Below are 11,798 nucleotides of genomic sequence, written 5' to 3'. Positions count from 1 at the left end.
GGAGATAAAACGAATGGCTGCTATTATTGCTCCAAGTTTAACAAAGTCCGGCATCCTTTAGACGGAGGATTCGTACGTGGCGGTGATTCATTATACATTTCTGACGAAGACTTCTATTACTAAGAGACACAACTCACTTGAACTTAATCAAAGCTTGCTAAGTTTTAGTACCAAAAATCCTTATTGTATTATATTTAGAACTCTTAGGTTGACTTTCAACTCTTGTTATGCGACCGCAGTAGAACTATTTTATCAGTTCTTGGCGTGTATTTTGTTGTTTATGTATTGTTACGCCCAAATTCCTTCGAATGGATGAATAGGCTTCAGCCTCCGTGAAAATAGCTTCGACTTAGACCTGAAAGTGAAGAGAATGCGAGGGTTTGTACCCCCGATTCACCTCTGTTATAAGAATAAGAATCTGGTTGTAAAGTGGGTAGAACATACAAGAAAAGCAGAGTGTTTTTGAGAGAATGTGTCTATGTTTTGTCTTACTTTTCAAGGGGTTTTATACCCAATTTTGTCATGAATGCTCATCCGTTATTCATCATTAAGGAGGGAGTGAAAAGGGGGCGTTATGTCCCTTTTGCATTCCAACATTCGGGGAGAAAGATGGGCCTCGACCTGAGGTTCTCCGTGGGCCTTTGGCTTTTGGGCCTGGTGGACCTTTGGTCCAATAGCTCAATCGTCCGATGGGGCTTCATTCAGTGGGCCTTATTGGGCTCATAGCCAACATGTCCCTGTCCTTCGGCTGGGCCTTCGGGCGGGCCGATGGACATTAATTCTGGCCCATATTGGGGAAAAGAAACTCTAGGGCGACTGCTCAGTTTTACCTCGATCTTCGTTTGTACACGTGGCAAGCTTGTGGGAACTTGTGGTGCATTAAAGTGACAGCTGTTGGCACGTCGTTTCATGGATTAATCTTAACCATTGAATCTCAACCGTTTTAATCTAGGATGCCCATTTTAAAACCCCCCAGATGTCGCCCTTTTAAAATCGTTTTAGGTGCCTATATAAGAGCCATTTTGTATTTCTTTTCCTTTTTATCACTTTCAGTTTCTCTCCACAACAACAATCATCCTCAAGTTCAAAAGTCACGGGCAACAACAACTCAACTTTTCAAGATCACCCATTTCAATCAAGGAGCATCTTCAAATTAGTATATCCCCTTTCTTTTCTCAGTGTTCCTTACATTTTCATGCAAGTTTTTGAGTTTTTACTGGTTTTGCATGCAAGTCCGGTGGTTTATTTTTCTTTTTTCTGGGCTTTTAAGTATATTTTGTTGTTGTGTTTTGGGGTCTTTTGGTTTATAGGGTATCCCTGGGTAAGCAATTGGAGTTTCTGGGTTTTTTTAGTTTCAGGGGCCTCCCATGGGTTTAAATATGGCATGCGAGGCATTTTTTGGCCGAGAACTCTCTTCGGGGGGTTCTTGGCCTAAGAACGTCCTTCAGGAGCCAACCCAGGGGGCAGATAGGCGGTTTGGAGTTTAAAGATGGCAGGAGAAGGGTTTCTAGGGGCAAGAACTTTCATCGGGAAACTTGCCTTTTGGAACATCCTTCGGGAGCCGACTCCAGATTCTTTTTCTGTTCGCTCGGTTCTAGGATGTACTCGACCATTTATCCTTTTTCATTTTTCTTTTGTCTTATCCCGAGTACATGGACTAATGTCTCTCTATTTCCGAATACAGGGACATGGACCGAGCGAATCGCCCTCCAGAGACTTGGGACCCAAGGTCGGGCACTTTGGCAGTAACATCTTCAATTCGCCGTGAGAGAACGGGTCGGGATCTCTTCAGATTGGAGGCGAATTATCCGGCGGCGAACAACCGGTCGGAGGTGTCGAAGGAGAGGATAATTTAGATGTATTCAGATTTCTTCGTGCCTCAGAACTTCTTCTGGCTCTACGCCCCCAAGAAGAATGAGCGGATGTACGATACTCCCGGGGTGCCGGAGGGATACGGCGATTACGCTATCGGGATTTCGAAGGCGGCGTTCAAGTGCGGCTTCCAAGTGCCGACGTTAAAAATAGTGAAGCATCTTTTCAAATAGATGGGGATTGCTCTGGGGCAGATGGACCCAAATGGGTTCATCCATATTAATTGCTTCCAGAATAGGTGCCTCCATGCTGGAATCACTCCTACCCCGAGGCTGTTCTGGTGGCACTACGACTTTCGAAGGAACCCGAAGAGCCCGAGGTTTTATACCATCGCTCGTCGGGCTGGCCAAGTGGATTAGATGGCCACTAACTCTAGTAACAAGAACACCCATACTCATTGGTGTTTCGTGAGTGGGCGGAGGCTGGCCCCAATGTCAGTCTGGCGGGATGCGAATCCTTCGCTGCTCCTTGCCCCGAGTTTAACAGAGAGGGAGAATAAGGACTACGTGGCCCTGGTAGATGTCCACGTGAGCAAGCTAGGTCCCGAAGAATTTCGGGACAGAGATTGGCTGCTAAGTTTGTGGGGTGGGGGTAACTAACTTCTCCTTCGTCTATCGTAGTCTGCTTTTATTATTTGTGTAGTAGCTTTCTTTCATTCTTTCATACTTTCCTTCATTCTGTCTTCTTTATCGTGTGACGTATTCTGCCTTATTTTTGTTTTTCAGTGTCTTCCATAGAGGCCTTGATTGAAAGGAAGAAGGCCAGGGCGGCCGAGAAGAGGGCCACAGAGGAGGCAGCGAAGAAGAAGGCTGTTGAAGGAAGGGCCACACTGAATTCTTCAGAGGAGAGGCCCGAGGCTGAGAGGGTCTTGCCGTATCGCCAGGCCCCAGCTGCTTCCGAGGAGGATGAGCCGGAGATTGTGAAGGAGGGGAACCCCTCTAAGAGGACCCGTAGCCGGGAGGGGGTCGTTCAGTCTTATCTCCCCAGATGGGGTGTGCTGACGTCCGACCACACTGTCTACCCGGCGAGGCAATCCACGAAGGAGGTGGCTTCAGACTTGTGCAATGGTCTCTAGCTCCCGGCCGATCTGCCAACCTTTGCTTCGACTTCTCCGATCAAGGCTTGTACTAAGCTGTTGTCCTTTTTTTCCCTGGTATGTTTTTGATTTTATTTCTAATTTCATTCGTCTTTATCCCTCAGTACCTTTCTCTTCCCTCATTTAACGCTTTTGCCTTGTCTTTTTTGCAGGCGGCTCCTTGGGATGCGGCCGTGGAGGACAAAGTTCGGGACATGGAGACTCGGATGGCCGAGGTGAAGGAGCTGGAGAGGAGGGCCACGTCGGCCGAGGAGGAACTCAAGAGTGTGCAAACCCAGAATGAGGTGCTGGACGGTCAGGCCACCGTATTGCAGGGTGACAAGGCCAAGCTGGAAAATGCCCTGGTGAAGGTGAACCGGAGGATCTCCCACCGGAATGTCCAGCTGAAGAAGTCCCGCAAGGAGCTTCGGAAGACGAAGAAGCAGCTGGACTTGACGGAAGAACGCTACTTTTAGTTCGGCGCTGACTATGTCCTGGAGAAGGCTCACGGCCTTAACTGGGATTTTAAGCAACTGCTAGACGACAGCCTGGAGGATCCTATCGACCAGGCAGCAGTTGAAGCCCCTTCTGTCTCCTCCGGCATACCCAACTCTTGCAGCGGCTTCCTTTGTTCATCTTCTTGTAATTTCATTTTTTGTAATTGATACTCCTGCCTTCGAGCTTTTGTAATTTAACTAGCCTTCGGGCTTTTATATTTTAATGCATCTTTCTTCTTTTTGTCAGCATTGTTTCTTTTATTTTAATCGCATCTTCGACTTTTTCATTTGTCATAGCAATTTTAATAGAATGAACGCATCTTCGGCCTTATTTTTTGCCTTAGCAATTTTAATAAAATGACTTGTATCTTCGGCTTATTTGCCTCAACAATTTTAATAGAATGAACCGCATCTTCGGCCTTATTTTTGGCCTTAGCAATTTTAATAAAATGACTTGTATCTTCAACTTATTTTCCTTAATAATTTTAATAGAATGAACCGCATCTTCGGCCTTATTTTTGGCCTTAGCAATTTTAATAAAATGACTTGTATCTTTGGCTTATTTGCCTTAACAATTTTAATAGAATGAACTGCATCTTCGACCTTATTTTTGGCCTTAGCAATTTTACTGCCTTACTACTACCCATTACGGCCCCGAGTGTTAAAGGCCAAAGGTGACTTCGGGCTGTTAATACTTTGAAAGGCTTCTGTTGGGCGAAAGAACATGGATGCTGATCATTTTGTGATTTCCCTTTGACCGGCATGACTTCGTTCATTCGGTCAATAAAGAGGAGGGGCTGGTCTTCTTCGGGATCGCCCCTAGACCAGGTCGTCGTTGCTCTGTGTATATTTTTTGAATATATGCGTGATTGAGGCCGAAGAGTCCTGTCTTTTTTGGGGATTGCCCCTAGACAGGGTTTCCTTCGGTCTTCTTTAATATTATTAAACAATAAGGGAAGGATGAGGGAGGAGGTCTTATCTCAGGATTGCCCCTAAAGATTCTTCATTCGTCCTTACCATATGCATTCCAAATTAAATAATAGTGATGGAGTGAAGGATGTTTGCTTTGCGCGGGATTGCCCCTAGGCTGTTAAATATACATGCTTCGTTCATAACTTGGACAAAGATGGTGGCCGGAGGGTTTATCGTCTTCGGGATCACCCCTAAATAATACTCCTTTGGCCGCGTGTTTGGTAAATATAGAAATGTGACAAAAAGTGCATTTTCATTTATAATTGAACTGCTTACACTTCTCATATAAAATTCAAGTACAAATTTAACTTTAAAAGAAATTTCTTACTGATAAAACTTTCAAAGGCGGCTGACATGCCAGGTGTTTTTGATTACTTCGCCTGATAGTGTTTCAAGCTTGTATGTTCTTGGGCGAACGACCTCGGTCACCTTATAAGGCCCTTCCCAGTTAGGCTGAAGCTTTCCTTGTTTGGTCGGCATAGAAGCAGCCAGCTCCCTCAGGACTAGGTCTCCTACTCCGAATGACCTTTTCTTAATATTGGAGTCATAATGTCGGGTTGCCTGTAGTAAGTATTTCATATTTCTTTGGTGGGCATCTTCCCTTTCTTCTTCCAATAAGTCCACGTTCGCCCTTAGCCCAAAGCTGTTAGTTTCCATATTATAGACCTCAGTTCGGTACGATTTCAATCCTACTTTGACTGGGACCAGGGCTTTAGTTCCATAGGCCATTCTGAAAGGAGTTTCCCCTGTTGAAGTCCTAGAGGTCATTTGGTAAGCCCACAAAATCCAAGGGAGTTCTTCTGACCACCTTTCTTTAGCTTTACCCAGCCTCTTCTTTATCCCTCGAAAGATTACTTTGTTTGCCGCTTCGATTGCCCCATTCCCTTGCGGATGAGCGACTGAGCTAAATCTTTGTTCAATTACGAAGTGGTGCAGGAACTTGCGAAACTTGTTTCCAATAAACTGAGTCCCATTATCAGAGATGCAAGTCTTTGGAATTCTGAATCGGAGAATAATCTGTTCTAGGAAGAACTTCTTTACTGCTTCTTCGATTATGGCCGACAAAGGTCGGGCTTTGACCCACTTGGTCATGTAATCAATGGCAATTATGCAGTACTTTGCTTGCTTCGTGCTAGTTGGGAGAATGCCAACTATGTCCACGGCCCACACGGCGAATGGAATTGGACTTAGAACGAAAGTCATTTCTTCTGGGGGCTACCTCGGGATAGTGGCGAACAATTGGCACTGTACATACTTCTTGGCATACTCGCTGGCATCGGCCTTCAGGGTTGGCCAGAAGAATTCTTGGTGAACGATTTGAAGGCGAGGGACTGACCGGCCAGATGCTCGCTGCAAATTCATTCGTACACTGCCTCAAGAGCTTGATGTTGTTCTTCGGTATTTAGGCATCTCAGGAGGGGTTGACTGACTGATCAGCGATACATCCTTCCATTAATGATAGTGTAGCTCGACGCACTGTACTTAATCTTTAGTGCCTCCCTTCGGTCCGGAGGTAGAATACCTTTCTCCAGAAAGTTCCTTAGGGGAGTCATCCAATCATTCCCCTGTGAATCTCTAGACATTCTTTCTTCTTGATCGAAGGCGTCCTGGCTTCGGTGAGGTAGATGGAACCAGTTAGGCTATGTGTCTCAGCCGAAGCTAGCTTGGAAAGGGCGTCTACTCGTCCATTGTTCTCCCTGCCAATTTGACTTAGCTCAAAAGTTTCAAATGAAATAGAAGCATCTTTTACCTTGGTGGCGTAAGCTTTCTTCCAAGGGTCTTTCTGCTCATATTCACCATAGAAGTGCTTTACAACCAGTATAGAGTCGCTCAAGGCCCTTAGGTGCTTCGCCTCAAGACTTCGGGCCAGCTCCATCCCTGTGAGGAGTGCTTCGTACTCTGCTTCATTGTTCGTTAGAGGAAAGTTGAATCTTATAGCCTGGCATATCTCGAACCCTTCGGGGCTAGAAAGTATTAAGCTGGCCCCACACTTTTTCCTAGCTACCGACCCATCTACAAAGAGTTTCCATTTTCCTGGGGTCTGAATGAGCTGTTCGCCGGGCGTGAGGTCCTGCGGCCCCGAGAATGTGCACAAAGTCAGCTAGAGCTTGGGCCTTGATCGCCGTTATGGGGACATACTCAAGATCAAACTCCCCCAGTTCAATGGACCAGGCCATTACTCTTCCCGAGGCTTCGGGCCTTGTTAAAATCTTCTTCAAGGGTTGACTGGTGACAACTTGAATCGTTCAGCTTTGGAAGTAATGTCGTAATTTTATGGAGGCCATAACCAACCCATATGCAAACTTTTCAGCATTGGGGTACCTCGTCTCTGCATCTTAAAGGACATGGGACACATAGAACACAATGCGTTGATTGCCTTCATAATGTTTCACAAGCACCGCCCCTAAGGTTCTATCGGACACAACCAGGTAAAGCTGGAGAGTTTCCTTCGTGCCAGGCCTCATTAAAAGTGGTGCCTTAGTTAGGTATTCTTTCACTTCTTTGAATGCCCTTTGACACTCGGGCCCCCAATCAAAATTCTTTGATCCCTTAAGCGCGGAGAAGAAGGGGAGTGCCTTTTCGGCTGATCTGGAGATGAAACGCTGAAGGGCGACGAGTCGGCCGGTCAGCTTCTGGATGTCTCTAATGCATTTAGGGGCTTCCATATTAATAACTGCTTCGATTTTTTCAGGGTTCGCCTCTATCCCCCGAGCGCTGACCATATAGCCAAGGAACTTGCCACTAGAGACTCCGAAGGTACATTTGTTCGGATTGATCCTCATGTTGTTTTTCAGGAGCGTCTCGAAGCACTCTTTCAAGTCTTCGGCATGATCTTGGAATAGTGACTTTACAATCATGTCATCCACATATGCTTCCATGTTCAGGCCGATCTGCTCTTTAAAGACCTTGTTTACCATTCGCTGGAATGTGGCTCCAGCGTTCTTCAATCCAAAGGGCATTTTAATATAAGCATAAGTCCCCTTCGGAGTTATGAACGCTGTCTTGGGCACATCCTTGTCATTCATAGCAATTTGATGATAGCCAGAAAAAAGCATCCAAAAAGCTAAGTACCTCGTATCCTGCCGTAGCGTCTATTAGCTGGTTGATGCTAGGCAAGGGGTAGTGGTCCTTCGGACATGCTTTATTGAGGTCCGTATAATCCACACACATCCTCCACTTCCCATTTGACTTCTTGACAACCACCACATTGGCTAGCCAGTCAGGGTATTCAATTTCCTCAATGAACTTGGCTTCCAAAAAATTTTCTACTTCGGCTTCTATAACCTTCTGTCGTTCGACTGCAAATGTCCTCTTCTTCTGCTTCACTGGTTTGGCCTCAGGCTGTACATTCAAGCAGTGCTTAGCCATCTTGGGATCCAAACCGGACATGTCCTCCGGCCCCCAGGCAAACACATCATGGTATTTCCGAATGACAGCTACTACGTTTTCCTTTAGATCTGCCCCCATGTTTTTCCCTATCCGAACCATTTTTCCCGAATGGCCTGTGTACAGTTCTACCTCTTCGGTTTCCGCCGCGGGTTCGGTGATCGGGCTCGAGAGATCCGCTCCAAACTTTTCCAACTCAATATTCAGTGTTTCACGGCTTCCACTGGGCTCGGCTTCGACCCGCTTTCTTTTCCCGGTTTCGTCCGGCCCTCCGTATTCTTGATCCTTCTCCAGGTCCTCAAGCATTATGATTTTGGCAGTTTTTTGATTGCCCCTCATTTCTCCTACCCCTTTTTCGGTTGGAAACTTGAGTTTAAGATGGGGTATAGACTCCACCGCTTCAAAGGTCGATAAGAAATGTCTTCCGAATATGGCATTGTATGGGCTCTCAATCCGAACCACATAGAACTTCATCGGCTTCTCAACAATATATGGAAATTTGCCCAGAAGGACAGGGAGCGTGATTGTTCCCTCAAACTGGATGGGATGTCCTCCAATGGCGTAAAGGGGAGCCTCATTGCAGGGCTCTAACTGTTCTCCGGCCAAATTCATCTTGCAATAGGTTTTGTGGAACAATATGTTGGCCGAACTCTTGGTGTCTACCATCACCTTCCATATTTTATTCTACTCGATGATAGGATTTATTATGAGAGGGTCCTCGTGCGGGCGAATGACATCCTCGTAGTCCTCAGTGCTAAAAGTCATGGGCATGTGGGGCTTCTCCTGACTGAACTGATAGAGATTGTGCACTTGTCGGGCGTATTTTTTCTTGGCTGTCTTGCTATCCTTGTCTAGGATGCTGCCCCCAGATATAGTTTTTACTTCGCCCCTTATCCTATCCATTTATTTTGGCTCTTCGGCCTCTACCTCCTCTTGGTTTCCCTTCGGCCCAAGCCTGTCTCTTAGTTCTCAGACGAACTGATTAAGTTCTCCGTCTTTGATCATACGCTCAATGAGCCTTTTGAGGTGATATCAGTCATCGGTATTATGCCCCTTGTCCCTGTGGTAGTCGCAGTATTTGTAATAACCCCAATTTTTTGAATTTTTGAAACAATGTTGAATAGTAACTTTTGCTGATGATGCTGATTAAGGAAAATTATCAGACCACTGTTAGGGCGAAATCACGCACTAATATTCACGCAAGTATACGCATTCGCAAGTAATATAGAATACTTTCTAGTTCGTTCCCTCAGAGACTCAGACTAATTTATTGTCTAATTTAACTCACTCACCAATGTATGATTACTTCTCAATGATAAGATAATAACACTTAAAATTGTTGATTAAATATTAACTATAATTAACTACTTAATTAACCACTTAACTAACACTGCAATTTATCAATAATAAAACACTCATGAGATCATAACTTCATTATTACTTCCTTCTATAGCCATAGTTATTACCTTTAGCATGTGACAGTGATGATATTAATTGAATAACACGAAACTGATAAAAGCCAACTTTCATTGTACTAATACCATTCTACCAAACATCCACAATTAAGATAGAAGTTGAATAGTCATCAATTATGTTGAGTTCCTATATGTCTACAGAAATTGACAACACAACGATTTAAGCACAAGTTATTCCTTTTGATTACATAGGGCAAATAAAACTGTTAGAGTTACCCACTAATCATGCACAATGTACATGAACCTATGCTAGCATGGTAAGTTCTAAATCTCAAGATCCACCGTCGCTTCACAAGAGATTAACACCCTATCTTATATGTTCGCGACACACATAAGACGAATACGCACAACCAATACTAGATATCATGCAATCATCACATACTAAAGTATTAAACAATTAACTAAAGAATTCCATAATAAATCCGTTGCAACCCCATGATCACGATTAGCCCATAATAGAACTTATCGCCATCATGGGTTCATATGAAATCATGATAACAAACACAAGAAAATAATAACTAAACTAATTATATTAAAACAGAGTACGTCACAAGAGTAACTAAGTCAAGGCAAGAAAACTAGCATCCAACGTTACAACGAAACAAGAATCACAAGAATATATGCTTCCTCTTCGCTGCTGTGTGCTAAATCGGTCTTCTTCCTTATCTCCTTCGCTTCTTGCAAAACACAATCTAAAACATAATCTCCTCTTAATACTCTGTGAAAAACGTCTCAAATCTACTTATATAATAGTCCCATAAAACTCAGATTACATAGAAGTTGGAAGCCAAACAGAAGTAGAAGTCTAAAATAATATATCTTTTTCCCCGACCCTGCGCGGCCGCTCAGCATTTCTGCGCGGGTGCGCAAGGCTGCTGCACGGCCGCTCAGCATTGCTGCGCGGGCGCGCAGGACCCTTCTGGAAAAATTCCATGTTTGCTCCGTTTCTTCGCCGTAATCTGCCCGTTCTTTTCCTCTCGCAATGGTGAACACATGCCAAGGCTTATTCTTGATGATTCCTCCTCCGAAATGCAACTAATACCCTGAAATGCATAAACACTAGAAAAACGCATCAAATACACAAAATACTTGATTTCAAGACACCAATTTAAGCCATTTTAAGACGTTCTAAGTGGTATAAAATGCCACTTATCACACCCCCAAACTTAAATCGATGCTTGTCCTCAAGCGTCACAGACTCAAAAAAAAATAAAAATATGCATGAATGCAATCTATATGAAAATGCAACGATCCCCCTTACTACAATTAACCAACCAAATTGTCACGTCTCAACGAATGCAGTTAGACACTAAAGATCAAGAAACCCATGCAAACGGACATACCGCCAGAAACGTGGTGTGTGCAAATGCTTAACAGATATGCTTTGGAACTAGACCAATTACTATGACTAGACTATCCTCAAGGAAATCCTACGATTATACAAAGAATAAAAATTCTAAGCACAAAGTGATATACAACACTACAAGAACTCTGGAGCTTACTACAGAATCGTGCTTTTTATTTACAACTCAAATGCTTATTTGACCGTGCAATGAGTGAGGTCCACAAAAGACTTATACAATGGTATCCATGTAACGAGCGTTAGGTTAGCGGATCCCAGACTCTAAAAGCCTTAGGTCACTAGGCACAAAGTCCCCTAAGAACTTAATAACTCGAATACCAAAGAGCCCACTCTTGATCAATTACGCAATTTTTTTTTCTCTCTGAGCAAGTGCGTTTCGCTCCATCTTGCTCAACCCTAGACTACTCGCATAACATGCGAGCCGGCTACTAGCCATTTGACGCCTAGCCACAACTAGCAACAAATTCCATTTTTACTCCATTTTTTTTTCTTTTTCATGCCTTTACCACTAAGAACCTATTATCAAATTCTAAGCATAATAAATAGATTATCCTCGAAAATAATCAGATCATAACAACAATCTAGTCCTTAAGCATTCTCTAAGACTTAGTGACAATACAAGTGCTTCTAGCATGCATATCAACCTACACAACTTAATATCACTTGAATGCTATCACTACACTCGTATCAATATCACAATTCAGTCGATAAATCATTGCAAAAGGGATCATGGTATATGCATGAGCTATATGATTTGACAAACAACTAAAGCTATATAAAAAAAACTATATGGCAAAAATTATGCAACTATATGAACTAACTATTATGAATATGCAGCTATATGACACACACAAAATATTCCTTAACTACCACCCCCAAACTTAAAATCTTCACTGTCCCCAGTGAAGGTAGTAGAAAGGAACACAGGGTATACCTACTCGGAGTCATCATCATCATCACCCTCAGTGGGTGGAGTATCAGGCGGCGGGTATGCAGAGTCCTCACCAAAAACTGGCCACTGGATATCAGCTCCAAGGCCTCGAAAAGCAGTCCCTAACGCAAGGGTGAGCTCCTGAGCAAACCTGCTCTGCGTCTCATACATGGCATCCATCCGCCGTGAAAGCCTCCTATACTGGGCATCACCCATCCCAGCACCC

This window comes from Apium graveolens, chromosome 2 (genome assembly GCF_009905375.1).
Source record: "Apium graveolens cultivar Ventura chromosome 2, ASM990537v1, whole genome shotgun sequence".
Lineage (NCBI taxonomy): Eukaryota > Viridiplantae > Streptophyta > Magnoliopsida > Apiales > Apiaceae > Apium > Apium graveolens.
The sequence above is the reverse complement of the archived record's forward strand: the minus strand, read 5'-3'. Positions refer to the sequence as shown.